Source organism: Choloepus didactylus, chromosome 6 (genome assembly GCF_015220235.1).
Source record: "Choloepus didactylus isolate mChoDid1 chromosome 6, mChoDid1.pri, whole genome shotgun sequence".
Lineage (NCBI taxonomy): Eukaryota > Metazoa > Chordata > Mammalia > Pilosa > Megalonychidae > Choloepus > Choloepus didactylus.
Window position 1 is genome coordinate 25,598,102 of NC_051312.1, and position 26,468 is coordinate 25,624,569.

The 26,468-nt window shown below is 37.6% G+C and overlaps 2 pseudogenes; both read right to left on the reverse strand.

The window, feature by feature from the left end:
- Positions 1 to 775: 775 nt before the first annotated feature.
- Positions 776 to 1,643, reverse strand: LOC119536765 (annotated as a pseudogene).
- Positions 1,644 to 14,545: 12,902 nt separating this feature from the next.
- Positions 14,546 to 15,497, reverse strand: LOC119536766 (annotated as a pseudogene).
- Positions 15,498 to 26,468: the final 10,971 nt, after the last annotated feature.

Here is a 26,468-nt window from a genome sequence, read left to right on the forward strand (position 1 = left end):
CACCAGCACCGCTCAATTCTGCAAAGCACCCTTTCCCAGCAGAAACAAAATGAGATGGCCATCTGCTGCATCTGAGACAGATCAAAGAGCCCTCTGACACCCCTGGTGAAAGGAGTTAACTAGTCTGGACACGGTTTCGAAAGAGTTCTAATAAAAAACGTCAACACATCAGTGCATTCGATTTCTCTTCTATGTCAACTCCCTGCCAACATTTCCCCAGACTCTTCTTTTAAGTTTCCTGTTTGCAGGGTGAGTCTATTCTGCTTGAATAATCCATTTGGGAAGGGGGTAATGGAGACAGTACTACCTGTAAATGGGGAGAGGACAGAATTTGCAAGGAATGAATAGATATTTTATCATTGTTTTGACAACAAAGTGCCTCAAATTCTGTAATCACAGCTGAATAAAAATAAGCTGCTGTTTAATTTGTCAGTGACTTGTCTCTGTTTTTTTTCTTGAAAGCCACAGCAATACAGAACTCAACATGCAGGTCCAAAGGGAAGCACTGAGGAAAATCAAAGGAAATGACTGGCGTCTGGCCAGTGGGTCTAAAGTAAAAAATAGAAAGCAAAGGAGAAAAATGAAGCAACACCTCCACTCAAAGAACTGTCCACGTGCTGGTGCCTTGGTTCCTACACAGAATCCATGTGCTGTGTGGAAAATAAGGAGCAGTAAGGAAGAAGGACAGAAGGAAAAATGGGGAAGGGGTCGTAGGAAACACACACACACACACACAAAACAGGCACTAGATAGGTACAGCGAAGCCAAGAATGTACTAAAAACCACTTGTTAACAGCTGACATGCACTCACAAGCTCTGTGTTTCCGTTGTGAGAAAGGAGGACAAAGGACAGGTGTGGGAATGGTAACTGCAAGACGCTGGTTCCGGGGCTAACCAGGCTGCAGTCTCGCTCCAACCCCCCCCCCCCCCGCCTCCACACACACTTCGTGCCCTCCCAACGCCAGCTCATTCTAGCTTTGTGAAAGACTTCCTCTCTGGGCCCGGCTCCCCCGAAGATAGAGGAGTTGGGATCAGCTACTTGATTTGAGGGGCGTTGCACCTGTTCCAGGTTTCAGCCGGAGTTGTGGCCTCTATCCTCTTCTGTTCATTCTCTGAAATCCATGTTGGACCCACGAAGGGGCGGGCCGTCTATAAAGCCACTCCCCATTGGAGGGCCTGCTTGCCGATCACCCAGGCGGCTCCCTCCCCTGCCTCCCAAGAAGTCATCCCTGAATCCTCTGTCGTCTGGTCCACCTTTCCTGAATCCAAAGCCGCCTTTGTCTTCTTTTCTGCCTTCTGGGATGTCCACACGCAGTGACCGATCACCCAACAGTGCACCATCATATTCCAAAGCTTCCTTAAGGGAATCCACCTCATCAAATTCTACCTAGCAGAATCCTTTAAATTTGTCTGTGCCTTTGTCTCAGACTAGCCGTACACTCCTTATGCTGAGATCCTTAAAGAGAGCGTCGATGTCGCCCTGAAGTGTGGTAAAGGCAGATTTCCTACATAGGCTGTGTAAGGGGCTCTGTGGGCGGCTCCTTCTGGCTCCGGGAACCATGGCCACCAGCAGTGCCCCGGGACCCTCTGCCGCCGCCGAAGCTGCTGTAGGCCGGATCGTTGTAGGTATCGAAGTCCGCCATTTGCCGTCTCTGCTCCAAGAGGAACCGTAGACTTTTTTTTTAATTCAATTTTATTGATATATATTCACATACCATGCAGCCTAGACTGATTTTCATGCTTGAATTTTCAGTATCCAAATAACACTAGGTTTCTATAGATTAATACAGAAATGACAAGTGTCAAAAGCACATTTCTTTCCTTTTCTTCCTTCTTTTCCTCCCCTTCCGCCCCTCTTCCTCCTCCTCCTCTTTCTCTCTCTCCCCTTGAAAATGGAAAGCAACGCAAAGATAACCTAAACACACACACACACACACACACACACACACCCATCAACTCATACAAGTTGAATTATAACTCTGGAAATTTCACCGGGAATAAATGTTACATACACAAAATAAGAGCATTTATTTCATCACGTATTTTCTTTAGGGTTTACTAATAGCTCCTGTATACTTACAATTCACTCTATTAAGAAATGTTAATATTACAGCTGTTTTATTTGTTTCAATTAGCATGTTTATTGAGCAACAACTATGAAGTAAAAAATACCTTTCAAAGAATATTATTCACCATAATTTTATCCTAAATAAATTGTTACACTCCCATCTGAAATCCTAATACAGATTGAGTTTTCATAACTAATGATAGCAACATAGAAATGAAGGAAATAAGAAACCAGTTGTCAATCATTCCCAAACCTCTACATTGCATCATTGCCCTAAGCTTTCTCTAACTTTAAAACTATTATTATTAGTGTTTAAAAAAAAAATGGTGGCATTGCTAATTAGTGTCAGGCTTAGGACTTTCTTTGAAATAAAGGTAGGAGTTACACTGTGAAATGCTTATGAATATCTTTCTAAGAAATGTGTATCAAACTCCCCCTAACAGTTACCCAACAATACTGTATGTATCAGGCATTTGGCAAAAGCTGTGAGCATATGCTTGTATCCTAGTCACTCTGGATTGGATGGCAAATAAGAAACTGTATTGCCAATTTAGTGTGTGAGGAATGAAAGATGGACTTGTGGGTTTTATATACTGGTTATAAATTTTTAAAATCTGCGTGTTAGTTTTCTGTTAAATACATATAACAACGGGGTAAAAAATATTGAGGAAGTTGACAGAATCTTACATTTCTTTTATTATGCTGTCGCAGCCCAAGAGGGCCGTGCCAGTCCAGAGAGGAAAGAAGACAACAAGCATTTTCTGATGCATGAACTTCTATTCAGGGCCTACTGACAGGGTGAGAAGTCGTGGAGAGATCATGACGGCCCTCTCAGGCTGGGCAGGCATCGCATTTGCAGGGAAGGTGACCTAGCCATGCAAAAAGGGCAGAAAGCCTTTTATACGTACGGGTTTAAGACAAAGGCCTTCCTAAGGGTGGGGGGAGCATAGATGCAGGAACAGGTCACTCTGACCTGGCGGGTGGTGCAGGAAGGACTAGAATAACACTTGAATAATTACATTTTGCTCTTTTTGTGAGACTAAGAGCCTCTCACTTCCTGCCTGCTTGCATAAAGTTACATTTTAAGGTCAATTTACTCTTTCTCTTTACTGGCTTAGAAAGACAATAGGTTAAACATTTAGCTGCCTAGGTCATGCGGACTGCTGTGCACCAAAGATCTGCAGGCCTGTTTTGCTCAGGCCATGGGTTGCCACATATGGTGTAGGAACAGAATACTATCACTGAAACAGAAAATGTAGCAAATGCTTACAAATCATAACCTGATTATATTGTGTGAGTGATAATCATGGTATTATGCATGTGTGGGCTAAGTTTCAGATATTAAGTAATTCTACTATGTATATACTGTGATTTAAAAAAAAAAAAACAAACAAACCAACAACAACAACAACAAAAACTGGCAAATGCATCCAGTACATATGGCCAAATGTCCCATCTCTACTGTAAATTGTTATAAAATGTCATGACTTGGTCTGGTATTGCAAAACTAGATCTATAATTACAGACAATCTTATAACAAGCAACTCAGGAGCAGGGTAGTATCCCTGGACAAGCCATATTACTCTGAATGTAAAAAAGAGATAATTGTTACCAATGAATCCAATGAAAGAAAAAATTTAAGCAGTCAAAAATTACATTTGATCCCCAAATTTGTTTTCATTTTGGCTTAAAATATAAAATCAGGTTATATAATTAGATAAAGAATAATAAATAGAGGACATTCTACAGAAGGTCATGAAATGCCAAAAGCACAGTTTTTTATATAAGAGTTCAGAAACTATATAGTGAATCATGCATAAATTCACACATTGGCCTCATTCACTGTAAGTTCATAGGCTTCTAATTCACAGTTGTAATAATCACTGTTAGTGTCCCTGTGCAATTCATAGCTTAGGCTACACTGCTTGATTGTTTTCCTATCTCTTATATCTTAACTCAAACAAGGGTATAGTACATAGTGTAATGAATAGACATGTAATAAAGATCATGTCCAGTGAACTGAGCTTGGCTGCTCAGAATAACAAATTTAATGTAGTAAATTAAGGGTATCCTCTTTTAACATCAGTGGGAAGCAATATAATTATATTTTAACTAGTGAATTTATACTAAAAAATAATACATAATTCTTATTTTTAGTGGCTCTATGAGTCTCCATACCTAATTAGAATTTTTTATATTTCAAAGAGATAAAAATATTCTAAAGGTCTATGTGGCCTCCTTGATCACTAAAGCATCTATCAATGCTGCCTATTCTGCAAGCAGAGCCATCCGTCCAGTATTTTGTCATAAAATAAAGGAGACATAAGACAAGTATAAACTAAAGGCTTTGTCACAATTTCAGTTTAACTGATCGAAGAAAACTCTTTTTCTGGAAAGCCTCACACTTCTCACTATGTTGGGGAGTTCAGAAGATAATCTTTTAATTTCCTGATTGATTAATAGGGAGCAGTTTATTAGTCAAGGGTTTCTTTTGCTAGTTTCTTCTGTTCTCACTGATACCTATCTGATAGATGAAGACATTCGAGTGAAATAAAGGATGTAGAAAGAATTTTATTTATTTTCACACTCCTCTTACATGATGGAGAAAACATCATTGCTGACCAGTGTATTGATCTCAGCATTGAACTCAGCAGAACTGAGTTTGGGTGCAGTTTGCTAGTTTTGTTTTGTTTTGTTTTGTTTTGTTTTGGACTTTTGTTAATTACAACAATGATGGCACTCAATGCCCATGGGAAACTGCAGAGTTTCAATATCTTACCTAGGCTCACTTAGCTGGTTTGTCATAGATTAAGACTCCAGCATGAGAGTTCTATGTTTCATCATATTAAAGTTCCTTTTTTTTTCACTGCAAACTCATCCCTTAAAAATCTCTTCCTAGACCACTGTGCTGTAGCATTCTGCAATTTCTAAAATATGTCAATCATGTTCTAGACTCAAGGTCTGTGCTCCAGCAATTGCCTCTGTCCTCCTCCTCTAAACAGCCATAAGGCTTCCTCATTATGTGATAGCGATTTATATACTTGCTTCTTTATTATCCATCCTTCCACTCAAACAGAAGCTCCACAAGGGAAAGAAATGCTTTGTTCATCATTATATTCTTGTAACATAGGACATGATCTTGCAAAATAAAGTACACAATAAATATTTTTGAAAAAGTATAATATGTAAACTTTCATGTAGCCTATGGCCTTTTCATTGAGTAATATATTCTCTTTTTTCTTTTTTTCATTTTCTATGATTCAGGAAAAAAAAATAAAACTAATCACTAGTCAATTTTAATTAGCAAGCTCGATATTTGATGTGGATATTCAACCAATCATTCCTGAAATTTTAGAACTCTCCTTATGTAGATGAAGTTTTATGATTTTATTTAATTTTATCTTCAGTGATCAGTCCACATTATTGGTTATCATTATTATCTTGGAAATAACAATAATCACATCATATTGCTAACAGAGTCCAATGGTTCCTCCACTCCTTTAATGGAGAATTTGTGTTTCTTCAACATTGTGTTTGTCACATTAACTTGTGTGCTTGGAGTTTGCTAGTTTTTTGGACTTTTGATAGTCTTCATTTGAAATCTGTGGAGAGTTAGAAATAAGTATGCTTTGAATATCACCTCTACTGGGATGTGTGTTAATCTCACATTCCCTCCTGAGATGTGGAAAGTGGGTTGCTATGTGAGAACTTTGGGTATGAGCTCATCTAAACAAAATAGGTATGCAGACTTCTTCATATCTAGGGAAGAAATAAAACACAGAAGATATGGAATTCCTGGAATCAAAAGTCTTGCAGTGAAATCAATGACATTTCAATAAATTAATAAATAATGTTTTAGATACAGTATAACTGTTATAATCTAATTTTTACCTCAGAAAATCCTTAAAAATAAAATATATGTTATTAAAATTGTAAGGAAAATGATTGTTTATCCAAGAAATATGTGTTATTTATATCTAAAATTCTGCCAGCTGACAAAATTTCCATTTGTGTTGTGGATTTATGATTGACAGTGCAGAGAAGACCTGCCTGGTACACCTTAGGTTCTCATGAGTGACACTAGAGTCAAAGAATTGTCCCCACTGGGAAGTACAAGTCAGTTTTTTTAAGGATTAAGAAAGAATCAATCATGGGCCAGGGGCAATATTTATGAGAAAAAACTTTATTAGCAAAGCATATTTTCTGGAATGTTATTAGAGAGCTGTCAGAAAATTATTAAACTCAGGGAGACAGTAGAATATTTCAAGTCACAAAGTTACCAGATGGTGCTTAGTTCTGATTTGTGAGACAAATCTTCCTTACAGTAGATTTCCAAATAATAAACCTAAAAGGACTAATGTGGGAAATAGAAAAATTAGCAATAGAACTGCATAGCAAAATTAGTTGCAGACCACATTTAGTGACTAATGTTAAAATTAGTGGGCAAGTCTTGTTTGAGACTACCACCATCTATTTTAAGATGATGTTTTTATATATCATATAAATATGTACTTTCTACATACTATGGTATTTTATTTTGTTTATAATTAAAGCCAGTCCAATTTTTGTATAACTACCATAGGGTATACTGAAATCAATTTTTATCCTCTCCTGAGATCCAATTATGCTCATGTTTACACAACTATATTTCAGAGACATTTCATTGTGAGCTTTAAGTTAGCTATGCTGTTAATATTTACACCATGGAAATCTGTAGCAAATGCTACAGATCAGGGCTTTATCATTTATTTTTCTGGGAGCTTGTTGTGAAATATTTAACAGCACACAAGTGACCTCCTTCCCTGTGTAATATTTAATATATGATTTTATAAAATGTTTTATGTTTTACTGTTGTAGTGACAAATAACCCTCCTTACATCTTTATGGAAGCTAATATAATTATAAGTTTATGTAAAATATCTCTGTCATTAGATACAACAATGCTAATGCTGTAACTTGTTATAATAAAATCATGAAAAAAATATTTTAACTATTTTTAAAGTTACCCAAAGTGGCAGTTACTTAATATATTCTAAATATATTCTATGCTCCATAGATTAAAGACAAAACAGAAAAGCTAAAATTGTGTATGTCAGAATGTTAACAGAACTTACATTTGGGTGGCATTATGACTGATTTATCTGAAGATCAGGAATGAGAATCTACATTATATTGTACAAAATATCCAATTTAATAATTCACAAGACATACAAAGAAGCCATAAACAAGGGGAAATGAAGTTAATAGAAACTTTGTCTTACTCTCCTAGATTCAGGGTTAGTAGACAAAGACTTCAAAGGAATCATGATACAAATGTTCAAAATATTTTAAAGAGAATTATGTTTAAATATTCCAAAGAAAGTATAATTACAATGATTCCTCAAATAAAAACACAGAGAAATTACTGACAAATTGAAATATTAGAATTGTTAATTACAATAACTGAAAATATTAAAAGGTCCCTAGATGGGTTCAACAGCAGATTTAAGCTTGTGGAAGAAAGAATTAATAGACTTGAAAATAGATGGATAGCTAAAAACAGAAGGAAAATTGAAGAAAAATGAACAAAGGCTTGAGACTTGTGGGACAGCATCAGGAAAATTAATATAAACCTAATGGGAATTTGAGAAGAAAATGAGACATGAAAAGGGGACAGAAATAATACCTGGCAGAATAATGGTTGAAAACTTCCCAAACTTGGTGAAAAATTTTAATCTATACATTCAAGAACTTCAACAGAAGCCAAGTATTATTAACAGAAAGAGATTCATTCACAAGCACATCATTAGAATATCCATCAAGCAAATACTACTCAGCATTGAAAGGAATAGACTTCTAATATTTACTATAACATGGATGAAATGCACATCCAAAATATAATTTTGCTGAGTGAAAGATGCCAGATACAAAAGAATTCATATTGTATGATTCTGTTTATCTGAAAATTCCAGAAAGCAAATCCATGAGACAGAATGTGGATCAGTGGTTGCCTGGAGCTGTATGTGGGAATGAGAATTAACTAGAAATTGGCATGAGGGAACTTTTTGTGGGGAAAGAAATATTTTATAACTGGATCATGGTTATATTTACATGATTCTACATTATTTATAACCATTGATTTTCTAAACTTACAAATTTAGAACATGATGATTGTGCAACTCTGCAAAATTACTCAAATAAATTTACTTATAAACCATTTACCTACAGTAGGTGAATTTATATGGCATATTAAATTAAACCTCAATAAAACTGTTAAAAGCATCATAAAGTTGCAATGTTGGGATTTTTTCTTTTTTTATGTTATGACTAAGTCTCAATTTATCCAGCTGGTATAAAATCTATAGCTTATTTATTACCACACACATTCTACGGATATGTTAATATAGCTGAATTTTGTGTAATGAAACGGTGAACCAATCAAGATTTTAAGTATATGCTGTTTTACATAGTGGTTAAGATTGTGGGCTTCTGAGGCAAACTCATGGTTTGAATCCCATTTCTGCCATTATCAGTTGTAGAACTTTGGCAATTTGCTTAATCTTCTCAAAGATTCGGTTATGTTACATGCAAAAATGCTTTAAAATGAAAATGTTATTTTAAATAGGGTTAAAAAATCAAATAGATTCTTATGATCTTTCAAGTATATAATCCCAATGCTATATTACTTAGCACATTGGCAGACATATAGAGACTTCCTGAAAAGTATAACATCCAGAAATTTAAATCTTTTTCATTTTTACTACTGATTTTAATTCAGTCTTTTGACATTAATCAATATACAAATCAGAAATGGATTTTTTGGTCTCAAAAACTGTGGTCATAATAGATAAAAATAGCTGTTCCTTCTCATAATGTTTTACTGTTTTGAAAATTGTGATGATATTTGACATTAGTCTAAGAATTGTTTCAACATCTCCCTTCCACAGATCACAATCTTATTCTTCTTTCCTTAAGAGAATTATGATTGACCTCTATAGTAATAAGCAGATTCTGATGAGTGTGCCAGTTTCTACTGGACATTAGAAGCCACACAATTTCAGGAATGGTTTCTGTTTGATATGTTGGTTCCTGATTCTTTCTTACCCTCCATGGTTAATGTGCCCAAGTCATATGCCAGAAATACCATGCTGCATTCTTGTGCTGTATTGCTTGTCACTGTAATATGTTGCTCTTTCAGGAAGTCTTTCTGATTATGTGTGATCCTTAACTGATATTTAAGCTATGAATGCATAGAAAATACATCATAGCACATAAATAATATATCTCCTTCATGCATCCCATCTATTCTCCAGCTCATCCTCTTTTGATTTTCTATCTCACCCCATTCACAATGGGACTGTTTTCATCAGTGAGGCCACCTTTGATCATACTGTCTCATATCAACTGTTTGGCATGAAATAATATATTTTTAAATTACCAGTATGAGGAAATACTTCTCTCTTCTTCTATCCTCTCATTTCTTCTCTCTATATTTTTTTACAGGTCTGCCTCTTTCCATTTACATGGTAATAGACGTGTCAATACATTAAAAAATATAGTGATTTTGCAGTGTTACATCTTAATTCCTCTAGGAATTTTCTTTTCTACTTTCTGTTTAATGTGACACTTTTTTAAAGGTGAGTAACAAATGAAAGAAGTAGATGAAACCCAGTTCCCCTGATTCCAAGCAGAGAGGAGATATAAACCAGATAGGATTGGGGAATATTTACTGTTGATTTTTTGAAAGAAACTTCTGAAGATGAAGAAACTCAGAAATCTCCTTTTGAATAAAGTTACAATCATGCCATTGTTAGTTTGAACAGCACAAAATTTAAAAGCACATAGACTTGATTCAACTTTGTCATTAAACTCTGAATGTTTTAACATTCTCTCTCTATTTCAGAGTCTAAATGAAGTCAAGTGTTTCTGGAGTATTTTTCACAGTATCAGGTACATGGCTGGTCTAGTAACTCAAATATTTGTCAGTAAATTACTTTCAGTAAATAATTATCATCATTTGCCTGCACTGGAAATGTCCAATGTTATTACATGTACATATACAAATTACTACATTAATTTATTATCACATTTAGTTGAACAGTGTTTACACTGAGAAATAATTATTTTATTTAACTTACTTGACTTGAAAATTCATCTAAAAAGCTGTCATCAGGGTATGATACATCTGGCTGAATCTAACATATTTCATTGGTCTTATTTGGCCACACAATTTAATGGTCTTCTAAGCACTGCTTCCTAAATCCAAAGTTTACCATTTGAGGACCATCTTGATAGCTAATAAAGTAATTAGTTTGTTGGGACAAATATTCATCTTTATCCTGTGGTCACACTTATTCCATGTTTCAATAGAAGACCTAACTAGGAAATAATTCATCAGGATCCTAAGTAGACTCTATATACAAAAAGAGTATAAAAAACTTACTGGTGACATGATTTATAATATTTTGTGGAATTTAAATTTTATGTGTTCCAAATGTATATTAAGATGAAAATGTAATAAAACAAATTAGAAAATGATGATGAATGTGGAGCTGAAACAAGATAATATATATTAAGTCAAAATCTCCGCTAACACCAAGAGAGCTTTCTCCTACTTTTCCATTGTCTAACCAAGGGGAAGAACAGATTGACATAAAAACTGTACTAAATATGTCAACAGTAAGGAACTATCCAAGACACTCAATTTCCTTTTTCTGTGTCTGAGTCTAATTTTGCCTTGACTAATTTCATTTATTTTCCAATATAAATAATAAGACTAAAGTTTTGCTGTCTATTCCTGAAGAAGCTACTTGTTCTAGTTTGCTAATGCTGCCAGAATGCAAAGCACCAGAAATGGATTGGCTTTTATAAAAGGGGGTTTATTTGGTTACAAAGTTACAGTCTTAAGGCCATAAAGTGTCCATCAACAAAGGGTACCTTCACTGGAGGAAGACCATTGGCATCCAGAAAATCTCTGTTAGCTGGGAAGGAATGTGGCTGGAGTCTGCTTACTCTCAAGTTGCTTTTCAAAATGGCATTCTCCAAAATGTTTACATCAGCTTCTGATGACTGTCTTCAAAATGTCTGTCTCAGCTCCAGCTTGCTATGAGCTCCTGTCTGAGCTTATATAGTGCTCCAGTAAACTAAACAAGGGCCATGCTGGATGGGTAAGGCCATGCCTCCATGGAAATTTTCCAATCAGAGTTATCACCTATATTTGGATGGGTCACATCTCCATGAACACTGAACCAATAGGTTCCAACCCAATCCACACTAATATGTCTGCCCCCACAAGAATGCATTAAAGAATATGGCTTTTTCTGCGGGACATAATATATACAAACTGGTACATTCCACCCCCTGGCCACCAGAAAAACATATTCTTTCCAAATACAGAATACATTCATCCCATCACAAATCACAAAAACTTAAATTGTTTCAGTAACAATAGGTAAGTACAAAATACTATCAAAATCAGTTACAAGCATAGTCTGTCCAAAAGCAAAATTACCCTCTGGCTCTGTACCTGTGAAACTTAGAACAAGTTATCTGCTTCCAATATACAAATGGGGGACAGTCATAGGGTAAACATTCCTATTGCCATAAAGAGAGACTGAAAGGAAAACAGGGTTTAAGGGACCAAAACAATTCCTAAAACCCACAGGGCAAACTACATTATATTTCAAAGTTTGAGAGTCATTTACCCTTGAGGCTTGAGAGAGTCAGAGTCCAACCCTTTCCAAGGGGCTTTGTGGCAGCCCTTTCCTCTCCAAATACTGGAGTGAGTGCTCCAATATATACACACACTGGGGAGACCACCTTCTTGGCCCCACCCTCGTCAAACTTCAGGGAGGCACTGGGATTCTCTTCCATCTCTGGGGCACATGCTCAACCCCTTCAGAAGAGAGGGGTGGCAGCCAGGCTCTCCCCAGTCCCCTGGGAATGTGCTCTACCCCCTTTGAGGCCTGAGACCTGAGAATCGAGGTGGAAGGCCCACCCTCAAACTCTGGGGCAAACTCACCCTTTCCATGCGTGTGGGCCACTCTGCTCTCCCAGCCCGAGACCTGTTGACTCCAGACCTAAAATTCTGTCTTTGAAGAAATTTTTCCTTCAATTTGTTCCTTGTCTGTCTCCTCCAGTCCAGACTGGCAGCATCTCTGTCTGTAAAGATCTCACAAAAATTCTGTTGGCTTCTCATGAAGCACACATGGGTCAAAGCTGTCAGACAATAGGACTTCCCACAAATTTTTTCTGCTTAACTCCTTCTTCAATCTTGGCTTGTACTGAAATGGCAGCTGGTTTCCATGTTTGGTTAAATCCTCATGGGGGTCTATAGCTTTTGGGGTTTCACCCCTAGAAGCCCAGAATTTTCCAAACCAGCAGTTTCTGGTTTCTTTGTATCCAAGAGTTCATTTTTCAGCTTATCTCTTTCCTCTCACATTTTACTATAAGCTGAAAGGAGAAGGCAGGCTATATCTTCAACTTTTAGTTTCAAAATTTCATCAGGCAAGTATCCCATCTCATTGCTTTCAAATTCTTCCTTCCATCCAACACCAGGATTCAATTTTGCCAAATTCTCTGCCACTTTAAAACAAGGATCACCTTTTTTCCAGTTCACAATGACACATTCAACATTTCTAGTCAGGGCCTCAACAGAAGTATCTTTAGAGTCCGTATTTCCACGGTCTCTTCAAAGCAATTTAGGCCTTTGCTATCAAGCTCCTCACAAGTCTTCCAGAACCATCCCCTTATCCATTTAAAAAGCCATTCCATGTCTCTTTGTTGCTCAGATGTGGCCCTCTCTCTCTACCTAAGCCAACTTGAAAGGGGAAATCACTGCCCTCCCCCCTATGTGGGATCAGACACCCAGGTTAATGAATCTCCCTGGCAACATGGAATATGACTCCCAGGGAGGAATATAGACCCAGCATCATGGGATGGAGAGCATCTTCTTGACCAAAAGGAGGATGTGAAAGGAAATGAAATAAGCTTCAGTGGCAGAGAGATTCCAAAAGGAGCCGAGAGGTCACTCTGGTGGGCACTCTTATGCACAATATAGACAACCCTTTTTAGGTTCTAATGAATTGGGGTAGCTGGTGGTGGATACCTGAAACTATCAAACTACAACCCAGAACCCATGAAAAAAAGCCATTCCAACATGTTTGGTATTTGCAAACTCAGCAGCACCAGCACCCCACTTCTGTGGTACCAAAATCTGTGTAGTTTGCTAATGCTGCCAGAATACAAGACACCAGAATTGGATTAGCTTTTTTAAAAGGGGGTTTATTTGATTACAGAGTTACAGTCTTAAGGCCCTAAAGTGTCCATCAACAAAGGGTACCTTCCCTGGAGGAAGGCCATTGGCATCTGGAAAACCTTTGCTAACTGGGAAGGCACGTGGCTAGCATCTGCTTGCTCCCAGGTTGCATTTCAAAATGGCATTCTCCAAAATGTGTGCATCAGCTTCTAATGGCCATCTTCAAAATGACTGTCTCAACTCCACCTCACTATAAGCTCCTTCTGTCTGAGCTTATATAGTGCTCCAGTAACCTAAACAAGGCCCATGCTGAATGGGTGGTGCCACCACTCCATGGAAATTATCCAATCAGAGATATCATTTAGAGTTGGGTGGGTCACATCTTCATGGACACTGAACCAGTAGGTTCCAATCCAATCCATACTAATACATCTGCCCCCACAAGATGCATTAAAGAATATGGCTTTTTCTGGGGGACATAATATATACAACCCAGCACACTACTCAACACTGGAACCCACTTGTAAGTAAAGTGAACATTTCCATAGAATCCTAATTTGATTGCCCATGTATTTCTTCAGGTCTTGTCTTTGCTATTTCTCAATATCATAATTGCCCCTGGAGCTTATTAAATATATGATACATTAAACATTATCTGGTGATTCTAATTTTATGTCTTAGTTATAGCCTGGTTACCTCTATGTAATAAAAATTGTAAAATAGATTTTGATGTACACTCACTTATCACAAAATATCCAAAAACAGAACAAAATTGTAAATGAAAATAAGTTTTTCCTTTTATCACATAAGGAATGTTCCTGAATACAGTACTCTAAATGTCTAAGAATACTACAAACCAGGACATTTTTTTATACCTACAAAAGAAGACTGATACTTACAGAAGGGAGTAATGAAAATCTTTTCAAAATCTGCCAGATTTATTAATCAAGTAATATCCAGAATGAAAACATGTAATCTGAGGTTGCCCTGTGTCTTTCATAAATACTTATTTCAAAACTGGCTACATGCTTATTCTTGGACAAATTAGTGAATACACTATTTGTTTATTAACTGCACAACTCCAAGAATTTCAACTTATTTTTCTCAATTGATTTTCTTAAAAGTCTAGCCTCTTTTAATTCCCAGGATCACTTGCAAGTCTATAATTTTGCACTTAACTTTGTCTTTTGGTGACCTAATGGCAACCCACCTCAACCATTTCTTCATTTACTTGTAGAGTTCTAAAATGACATTGATTTAAAGGAAGAACATGGATTTTTCGGGAGTCTCTTTAAGGCAACCTTTATATCCTTATTCCACAGGCTATATATTAGGGTATTCAGTATGGGTATCACCAGAGTATAAAACACTGAAGCCATTTTATCAGCATCTAATGAATGGTTGGTTTGAGGTTGTAAATACATGAATAGCAGTGTCCCATAGAAAACTGTGACTGCCATCATATGTGAAGCACAGGTGGAAATGGCTTTTTTTCCTTTCTTCTAATGAATGCATCCTTACAATGGACAAGACAATGTTGAGATAGGATACTAAAACTACAGTAATGGAGAAAGACAAATTTGTAGCTGAACCAATAAATACTACTGTTTCTGGGAAGTAAGTATCAGAGGAGGATATGGCTAACAGAAGAAAACTGTCACAGTAAAAATGATTGACTACATTGGAAGAGCAATAAGACATGGAGAATACACAAGATGAAACCATAATAGCTGTAGAAAAGCTAAAGATGTATGTGAGAGATAATAGCAGAAAGCAGATCCATTGAGATACCACCACCATGTAGAGCAGGGGATTACAAATGGCTACATAGTAGTCATAGGCCATCACAGCTAGCATGAAAATCTCAGCTACAATGAAAAGCAGGAAACCACCCAATTGGGTGGCACATTTGTAATAGTAGGTGGTTTCCTTCTTTGCTAAGAAATTAATCAGCATTTTAAGGGCAATTATGGTAGAACTGCCAAGATTGATGGCAGTCAAATGTTGAAGGAAAAAATACATGGGGATTTGAAGTCAAGAGTCAACACTGGTGAGGGTGTGATGCTCAGATTCCCTGTCACTGTCAGCCCATAGATCACCAGGAAGACCAGGAAGAGGAGAATCTGGAGCTTTGGACACTGAGACATCAATGAGAATAAACTCAGTCACCCAGGTGAAGTTTTCAGGGGCCATGTAAGAGTTTGGAAAATCATCTGTTTGGGCAAGAAAACAAGTGGTTACTAACTTTAAGGATTTATTTTCTAGGGCTGTATTTATATGGCAGGGACAACTCCTAGTATGAGATATCTTTAAATTATGCAATAGTTTAACTCATTTATTAAACTCAAGCTGCTAAATTTGATAAATGTTTCAATCATTTTGGAAAAGAAAAGCTAATTATGAATATGATTAAGAATAATGCATTATATGGGGAATGTTTACTTCCTCACAATCTTATAAAATTATGACTATCTTACTAGTTTGCAAACATTGAAGCCACATTCTATTTCTTATGTCTCTTGCATTGAGTGGAAAAGACTTGAGGAATCATATGTGGCTCCATATGATTTCTTAATTTGAGATTTCTTGCTGTATCTCAAAAATAGATAATTCTACCCACAACTCTGCTTCATTCTCTTTATTCTATCTAGGTATACTTTAACTTATTAATTCTATCACCCATGTGTTCACTTTTTTCTCATTTTCCATTTTATGTACACAGACAAGAATATGTGGAAGTATGTCCTATCTATTCTTCTGGATACTTATTTTAGAGTTTTTTAAAAATGAAATCTCTGAAATTGTATCATTTCTGTAATTTTTTCTCACCCTCATTTATTGTATATTAATTCCTTTTCCTTCTTTGCTATGATTTTTTCCCTTCTGGTAACACCTTATATTTTTTCCACTGTATATTATTTTTAAACACTTGTCATTATAGAATTTCATATTGTTATTTTTTAAATTTATAAAACATATCTGGCCTTAATGTGTGTACCTTAATTTTTAAAATTTAATATTTTTTATATTTTAATAATAGTAAACATACTTATTTTATAATGTTTCTATAATTCATAAATATATATATGCCAAAATCAGTGTGCTATTAAAATATGCCCAAATACTTTCCTAGAGTTCTTTATTTTAAAGATGGTCACCTGAACCTGACTAAATAGTCTCTTGCCAACACAATTTATAGTTCCAGGATTTCCAAAGAAGTCTTCTTATTGTTTCATATTTGTATATTTGTAGCTGAATTCTAGTGAGCTGAGACTTCATCATCATAAATGCCTGAAGTTTAAAAACCCAGAGTTGTTTTCATTTTCTCCTCTTCTAGAAAGAATAGAATAGAAAGAAAAATAGAAAATTATTCTGAAATAGGAAAAACAATGAAATGAGAGCATAAAAAGAATCAGACAAGTACAACCAAAATAACTCCTAAATCTGTTGCATATCTGATACCAATTTGTTTCTGACACCAAACATGTTTCTCACTGTTGATTTCTTTGAATCATGCTCTTTTTTTGTTTACCAAGTATTGTTGAATTCTTACTCAATCCTAGGCAATGTGCAAGCTTCAGAGAAATCACTTTTCCCTTATGTCATTGATCTTCAGTTCCATAGTTGGGGGAAACCAAAATCTGGTAAAGAAACATAAAAACAACATAATTCCATATTGTGATGGATTAAAAAAGTGAATTAAAAAAAGAATATACAGGCAGGGCAAGATGGCAGACTGGTGAGCTGTATGTTTTAGTTACTCTTCCAGGAAAGTAGCTAGAAAGCCAGGAACTGTGTGGACTGGACACCACAGAGCAATCTGACTTTGGGCATACTTCATACAACACTCATGAAAACGTGGAACTGCTGAGATCAGCGAAATCTGTAAGTTTTTGCGGCCAGGGGACCCACACCCCTCCCTGCCAGGCTCAGTCCCGTGGGAGGAGGGGCTGTCAGCTCCGGGAAGGAGAAGGGAGAACTGCAGTGGCAGCCCTTATCGGAAACTCATTCTGCTGATCCAAACTCCAACCATAGATAGACGGAGACCAGACACCAGAGAATGTGAGAGCAGCCAGCCCAGCAGAGAGGAGACAGGCATAGAAAAAAAACAACACGAAAAACTCCAAAATAAAAGAGGAGGATTTTTGGAGTTCTGGTGAACATAGAAAGGGGAAGGGCAGAGCTCAGGCCCGAGCTCAGGCCCTGAGGCGCATATGCAAATCCCGAAGAAAAGCTGATCTCTCTGACCTGTGGACCTTTCCTTAATGGCCCTGGTTGCTTTGTCTCTTAGCATTTCAATAACCCATTAGATCTCTGAGGAGGGCCCTTTTTTTTTTTTTTTTTTTTTTTAATACTTTTTTATTTTTATAAAAAAATTACTCTAAGAAGCCCAATACAGAAAGTGTCAAAGACTTGCAATTTGGGCAGGTCAAATCAAGAGCAGAACTAGGAGAGCTCTGAGACAAAACACAATAATCCAGTGGCTGAGAAAATTCACTAAACACCACAACTTCCCAAGAAAAGGGGGGTGTCCACTCACAGCCATCATCATGGTGGACAGGAAACACTCCTGCCAATCACCAGCCCCATAGCCCAGAACTGCCCCAGACAACCCAGTGTGATGGAAGTGCTTCAAATAACAGGCACACACCACAAAACTGGGCGTGGACATTAGCCTTCCCTGCAACCTCAGCTGATTGTCCCAGAGTTGGGAAGGTAGAGCAGTGTGAATTAACAAAGCCCCATTCAGCCATCATTTCAGCAGACTAGGAGCCTTCCTACACAGCCCAGCAGCCCAGAACTGCCGTGGGGGGACGGCACTCACCTGTGACATAGCACAGTCATCCCTCAGCAGAGGACCCGGGGTGCACGGCCTGGAAGAGGGGCCCACTTGGAAGTCTCAGGAGCCATACGCCAATACCAAGGACTTGTGGGTCAGTGGCAGAGACAAACTGTGGCAGGACTGAACTGAAGGATTAGACTATTGCAGCAGCTTTAAAACTCTAGGATCACCAGGGAGATTTGATTGTTAGAGCCACCCCCCCCCCCCGACTGCCCAGAAACACGCCCCATATACAGGGCAGGCAACACCAACTACACACGCAAGCTTGGTACACCAATTGGACCCCACAAGATTCACTCCCCCACTCACCAAAAAGGCTAAACAGGGAGAACTGGCTTGTGGAGAACAGGTGGCTCGTGGGCGCCACCTGCTAGTTAGTTAGAGAAAGTGTACTCCACGAAGCTGTAGATCTGATAAATCAGAGATAAGGACTTCAATTGGTCTACACATCCTAAAAGAACCCTATCAAGTTCAGCAAATGCCACGAGGCCAAAAACAACAGAAAATTATAAAGCATATGAAAAAACCAGACGATATGGATAACCCAAGCCCAAGCACCCAAATCAAAAGATCAGAAGAGACACAGCACCTAGAGCAGCTACTCAAAGAACCAAAGATGAACAACGAGACCCTAGTACGGGATACAAAGGAAATCAAGAAGACCCTAGAAGAGCATAAAGAAGACATTGCAAGACTAAATAAAAAAGTAGATGATCTTATGGAAATTAAAGAACTGTTGACCAAATTAAAAAGATTCTGGACACTCATAGTACAAGACTAGAGGAAGTTGAACAATGAATCAGTGACCTGGAAGATGACAGAATGGAAAATGAAAGCATGAAGGAAAGAATGGGGAAAAAAATTGAAAAAATCGAAATGGACCTCAGGGATAGGATAGATAATATGAAACGTCCAAATATAAGACTCATTGGTGTCCCAGAAGGGGAAGAAAAGGGTAAAGGTCTAGGAAGAGTATTCAAAGAAATTGTTGGGGAAAACTTCCCAAATCTTCTAAACAACATAAATACATAAATCATAAATGCTCAGCGAACCCCAAATAGAATAAATCCAAATAAACCCACTCCGAGACATATACTGATCACACTGTCAAACACAGAAAAGGAGCAAGTTCTGAAAGCAGCAAGAGAAAAGCAATTCACCACATACAAAGGAAACAGCATCAGACTAAGTAGTGACTACTCAGCAGCCACCATGGAGGCGAGAAGGCAGTGGCACAATATATTTAAAATTCTGAGTGAGAAAAATTTCCAGCCAAGAATACTTTATCCAGCAAAGTTCTCCTTCAAATTTGAGGGAGAGCTTAATTTTTTCACAGACAAACAAATGCTGAGAGAATTTGCTAACAAGAGACCTGCCCTACTGGAGATACTAAAGGGAGCCCTACAGACAGAGAAACAAAGAAAGGACAGAGAGACTTGGAGAAAGGTTCAGTACTAAAGAGATTTGGTATGGGTAAAATAAAGGATATTAATAGACAGAGGGGAAAAATATGACAAACATAAACCAAAGGATAAGATGGCTGATTCAAGAAATGCCTTCACGGTTATAACATTGAATGTAATGGATTAAACTCCCCAATTAAAAGACATAAATTGGCACAATAGATCAAAAAAAATGAACCATCAATATGTTGCATACAAGAGACTCATCTTAGACACAGGGACACAAAGAAACTGAAAGTGAAAGGATGGAAAAAAATATTTCATGCAAGCTACAGCCAAAAGAAAGCAGGTGTAGCAATATTAATCTCAGATAAAATACTTCAAATGAAGGGATGTTTTGGAGAGACAAAGAAGGCCACTACATACTAATAAAAGGGGCAATTCAGCAAGAAGAAATAACAATCGTAAATGTCTATGCACCCAACCAAGGTGCCACAAAATACATGAGAGAAACATTGGCAAAACTAAAGGAAGCAATTGATGTTTCCACAATAATTGTGGGAGACTTCAACACATCACTCTCTCCTATACACAGATCAACCAGACAGAAGACCAATAAGGAAATTGAAAACCTAAACAATCTGATAAATGAATTAGATTTAACAGACATATACAGGACATTACATCCCAAATCACCAGGATACACATACTTTTCTAGTGCTCACAGAACTTTCTCCAGAGTAGATCATATGCTGGGACATAAACAAGCCTCAATAAATTTAAAAAGATTGAAATTATTCAAAGCACATTCTCTGACCACAATGGAATACAATTAGAAGTCAATAACCATCAGAGACTTAGAAAATTCACAAATACCTGGAGGTTAAACAACACACTCCTAAACAATCAGTGGGTTAACCAAGAAATAGCAAGAGAAATTGCTAAATATATAGAGACAAATGAAAATGAGAACACAACATACCAAAACCTATGGGATAAAGCAAAAGCAGTGCTAAGGGGGAAATTTATAGCACTAAATGCATATATTAAAAAGGAAGAAAGAGCCAAAATCAAAGAACTAATGGATCAACTGAAGAAGCTAGAAAATGAACAGCAAACCAATCCTATACCAAGTAGAAAAAAAGGAATAACAAGGATTAAAGCAGAAATAAATGACATAGAGAACAAAAAAACAATAGAGAGGATAAATATCACCAAAAGTTGGTTCTTTGAGAAGATCAACAAGATTGACAAGCCCCTAGCTAGACTGACAAAATCAAAAGAGAAAGACCCATATAAACAAAAATAATGAATGAAAAGATGACATAACTGCAGATCCTGAAGAAATTAAAAAAATTATAAGAGGATACTATGAACAACTGTATGGCAACAAACTGGATAATGTAGAGGAAATGGACAATTTCCTGGAAACATATGAACAACCTAGACTGACCAGAGAAGAAATAGAAGACCTCAACCAACCCATCACAAGCAAAGAGATCCAATCAGTCATCAAAAATCTTCCCACAAATAAATGCCCAGGGCCAGATGGCTTCACAGGGGAATTCTACCAAACTTTCCAGAAAGAACTGACACCAGTCTTACTCAAACTCTTTCAAAACATTGAAGAAAATGGAACACTACCTAACTCATTTTATGAAGCTAACATCAATCTAATACCAAAACCAGGCAAAGATGCTACAAAAAAGGAAAACTACCTGCCAATCTCCCTAATGAATATAGATGCAAAAATCCTCAACAAAATACTTGCAAATAGAATCCAAAGACACATTAAAAAATCATACACCATGACCAAGTGGGGTTTATTCCAGGCATGCAAGGATGGTTCAACATAAGAAAATCAATCAATGTATTACAACACATTAACAAGTCAAAAGGGAAAAATCAATTGATCATCTCAATAGATGCTGAAAAAGCATTTGACAAAATCCAACATCCGTTTTTGAAAAAAACACTTCAAAAGGTAGGAATTGAAGGAAACTTCCTCAACATGATAAAGAGCATATATGAAAAATCCACAGCCAGCATAGTACTCAATGGTGAGAGACTGAAAGCCTTCCCTCTAAGATCAGGAACTAGACAAGGATGCCCGCTGTCACCACTGTTATTCAACATTGTGCTGGAAGTGCTAGCCAGGGCAATCTGGCAAGACAAAGAAATAAAAGGCATCCAAATTGGAAAAGAAGAAGTAAAACTGTCCTTGTTTGCAGATGATATGATCTTATATCTAGAAAACCCTGAGAAATCGACGATACAGCTACTAGAGCTAATAAACAAATTTAGCAAAGTAGCAGGATACAAAGTTAATGCACATAAGTCAGTAATGTTTCTATATGCTAGAAATGAACAAACTGAAGAGACACTCAAGAAAAAGATACCATTTTCAATAGCAACTAAAAAAATCAAGTACCTAGGAATAAACTTAACCAAAGATGTAAAAGACCTATACAAAGAAAACTACATAACTCTACTAAAAGAAATAGAAGGGGACCTTAAAAGATGGAAAAATATTCCATGTTCATGGATAGGAAGACTAAATGTCATTAAGATGTCAATTCTACCCAAACTCATCTACAGATTCAATGCAATCCCTATCAAAATTCCAACAACCTAATTTGCAGACTTGGAAAAGCTAGTTATCAAATTTATTTGGAAAGGGAAGATGCCTCGAATTGCTAAAGACACTCTAAAAAAGAAAAACGAAGTGGGAGGACTTACACTCCCTGACTTTGAAGCTTATTATAAAGCCACAGTTGCCAAAACAGCATGGTACTGGCACAAAGATAGACATATAGATCAATGGAATCGAATTGAGAATTCAGAGATAGACCCTCAGATCTATGGCCGACTGATCTTGATAAGGCCCCCAAAGTCACTGAACTGAGTCATAATGGTCTTTCAACAAATGGGGCTGGGAGAGTTGGATATCCATATCCAAAAGAATGAAAGAGGACCCCTACCTCACCCCCTACACAAAATTAACTCAAAATGGACCAAAGATCTCAATATAAAAGAAAGTACCATAAAACTCCTAGAAGATAATGTAGGAAAACATCTTCAAGACCTTGTATTAGGTGGCCACTTCCTAGACTTTACACCCAAAGCACAAGCAACAAAGAAAAAATAGATAAATGGGAACTCCTGAAGCTTAGTAGTTTCTGCACCTCAAAGGAATTTCTCAAAAAGGTTAAAGAGGCAGCCAACTCAATGGGAAAAAATTTTTGGAAACCATGTATCTGACAAAGACTGATATCTTGCATATATAAAGAAATCCTACAACTCAATGACAATAGTACAGTCGGCCCAATTATAAAATGGGCAAAAGATATGAAAAGACAGTTCTCTGAAGAGGAAATACAAATGGCCAAGAAACACATGAAAAAAATGTTCAGCTTCACTAACTATTAGAGAGATGCAAATTAAGACCACAATGAGATACCATCTAACACCGATTAGAATGGCTACCATTAAACAAACAGGAAACTACAAATGCTGGAGGGGATGTGGAGAAATTGGAACTCTTATTCACTGTTCGTGGGACTGTATGATGTTTCAGCCACTCTGGAAGTCAGTCTGGCAGTTCCTTAGAAAACTAAATATAGAGTTACCGTTCGATCCAGCGATTGCACTTCTCAGTATATACCCGGAAGATCAGAAAGCAGTGACACGAACAGATATCTGCACGCCAATGTTCATAGCAGCATTATTCACAATTGCCAAGAGATGGAAACAACCCAAATGTCCTTCAACAGATGAGTGGATAAATAAAATGTGGTATATACACACGATGGAATACTACGCGGCAGTAAGAAGGAACGATTCGTGAAATGTATGACAACATGGATGAACCTTGAAGACTAATGCTGAGCGAAATAAGCCAGGCACAAAAAGAGAAATATTATATGCTACCACTAATGTGAACTTTGAAAAATGTAAAACAAATGGTTTATAATGTAGAATGTAGGGGAACTAGCAATAGAGAGCAATTAAGGAAGGGGGAACAATAATCCAAGAAGAACAGATAAGCTATTAACGTTCTGGGGATGCCCAGGAATGAATATGGTCTGTTAATTTCTGATGGATATAGTAGGAGCAAGTTCACAGAAATGTTGCTATATTAGGTAACTTTCTTTGGGTAAAGTAGGAACATGTTGGAAATTAAGCAGTTATCTTAGGTTAGTTGTCTTTTTCTTACTCCCTTGTTATGGTCTCTTTGAAATGTTCTTTTATTGTATGTTTGTTTTCTTTTTAACTTTTTTTTCATACAGTTGATTTAAAAAAGAAGGGAAAGTTAAAAAAAAAAAAAAAAGAAAGAAAAAACAAGGAAAATAAAAAGATGTAGTGCCCCTTGAGGAGCCTGTGGAGAATGCAGGGGTATTCGACTACCCCACCTCCATGGTTGCTAACATGACCACAGACATAGGTGACTGGTGGTTTGATGGGTTGAGCCCTCTACCACAGGTTTTACCCTTGGGAAGACAGTTGCTGCAAAGGAGAGGCTAGGCCTCCCTATGGTTGTGCCTAAAAGCCTCCTCCCGATTGCCTCTTTGTTGCTCAGATGTGGCCCTGTCTCTCTAGCTAAGCCAACTTGAAAGGTGAAATCACTGCCCTCCCCCCCTACGTGGGATCAGACACCCAGGGGAGTGAATCTCCCTGGCAACGTGGAATATGACTACCGGGCAGGAATGTAGACCTGGCATCGTGGGACAGAGAACATCTTCTTGACCGAAAGGGGGATGTGAAAGGAAATGAAATAAGCTTCATTGGCAGAGAGATTCCAAAAGGAGCCGAGAGGTCACTCTGGTGGACACTCTTATGCACATTGTAGACAACCCTTTTTAGGTTCTAAAGAATTGAGGTAGCTGGTGGTGGATACCTGAAACTATCAAACTACAACCCAGAACCCATGAATCTCAAAGACAGTTGTATAAAAATGTAGCTTATGAGGGGTGACAATGGATTGGGAAAGCCATAAGGACCACACTCCCACTTTGTCTAGTTTATGGATGGATGAGTAGAAAAATAGGGGAAGGAAACAAACAGACAAATGTACCCAGTGTTCTTTTTTACTTCAATTGCTCTTTTCACTCTAATTATTATTCTTGTTATTTTTGTGTGTGTGCTAATGAAGGTGTCAGGGATTGATTTGGGTGATGAATGTACAACTATGTATGGTACTGTGAACAATCTAATGTACGATTTGTTTTGTATGACTGCATGGTATGTGAATATATCTCAATAAAATGAAGATTAAAAAAAAAAAAGGAATATACATTGTTATAACCTGAAAAAATACTTTGCTTAAAATATTAAGAGATGGCTTTTCTGAGAGGGTAACAGTTGAACTAAAACCTGAAGGATTAGAAGGAACCATCTGTGTAACAAATCTAAGGGAGAACAGTCTAGGATTCCAGGCAAGGGTGCATTTCTTAAAAATGCTCTCTGGTAGAAAAGAATTCAGTTTTGTTGTTTTTAAGGGGTGACCTAATGGAGGCATGCATGATCGGGTTATGTGGGAACTTGAAAATTAGTAGAAGCAGATAATATTGTCACAATAAATATTTTATATTATTCTAAATGAATTTCAAGTCATTGAGAAGTCTTAAATTTGGTCAATTTAAGTTTTAAAAAATATTTTTCTGGTTGTTTTGAAGGTGGTGAATTGTAGCAATAGAAAGTTATAGAGGTAGGGCATGAGTCAAATTAAAGCAATGAGTCAAGAAGTCATGACTGGAGGAAGGGCAAGTTGGTGGCATAGAGGATTGTGCAATTTAGTTAGTCCCCAGGAGCAACCAATAAGCTATCAGAACAACCAGTAAATAATCTGGAACAACTGCTGAGGGACAAACATGACTGTCCACACATTGCACACCAACCTGGATTGGGTGAAATGGTTGAGATATCAGCATATAAACTGCAAGTAAAAACTGTAGAATCATGCTGGGAGCCCCCTCCTCCTATAGCAGGCTGAGCTGCAAAACCTCACTGTGGGAGAAAGCAGCATTCCCAGAGTGAGTGAACATAGTGCAACCTAGCTCAAATGGGGGTTTTAGTTAACAAATTTGGACAGCGGAATACAAGCTACAAACATTGACAAACCCTTAACAAGTAGCAAAGTACACTGAGGCTGCTCCCAATGGAGAGGAGGTGGGGCTGACAGAAAAAAAATTTAAAAAGAGGCATTTTGAGATGACTGAACTTAGAGAGCTGCAAGGTACCTGTGCCGCAGGAAAGGGAGCCCAAAAGACCACTGCTCTCTCTGACCAATGGGCAAAACTGGGAGACCATAGACTTGCTCTGAAAGGGGGCTTTCTTTCCCTTCTTCTCTCTCTCAACCTGAGTGGCTCTGTGGAGAAAGCCCCAGGCATTTTCAGTTTGCAGTGCTTTGACCCAGACAGGGGTGAAGGGTGGAGTTAACAGAGTCAGAGAGACAAAGGACAAATTCAAATGCAGAAGATAACTCCCTAGGGGATGTATCTTCCCTAAGAGGGAGGAGATTGGGGCCCAGCTCTAGTGCTTGCCCTCCCTTAAGAACTCAGACCCCAGGGCCTGGGGGAAAATAATCAAACCAGGAGCCACCCCCTTTACACCAGTGGGGAGCGGCAGGCTGACAAGCACCAATTGCTGGGCAGGTTTAGAAAAGGACAGCAGCTAGAGGCCTCACAGGAAGTTTTATCAATCTTCTAAGACACACCCTCAAGGAAATGACACTGAACATAGACCCATTCTGAGACCTGACCCCATTCTGGTCTGGGAATATCTGATTGGGGTAGCCAAGAAAACCAGATGCCTAGACAACAGAAAACTACAAATCACACTAGGAAAAATGAAGGTATGGCCCAATCAATGGAATGAACTTACACCTCATTTAAGATACAGTTGAGATACTGATTCACT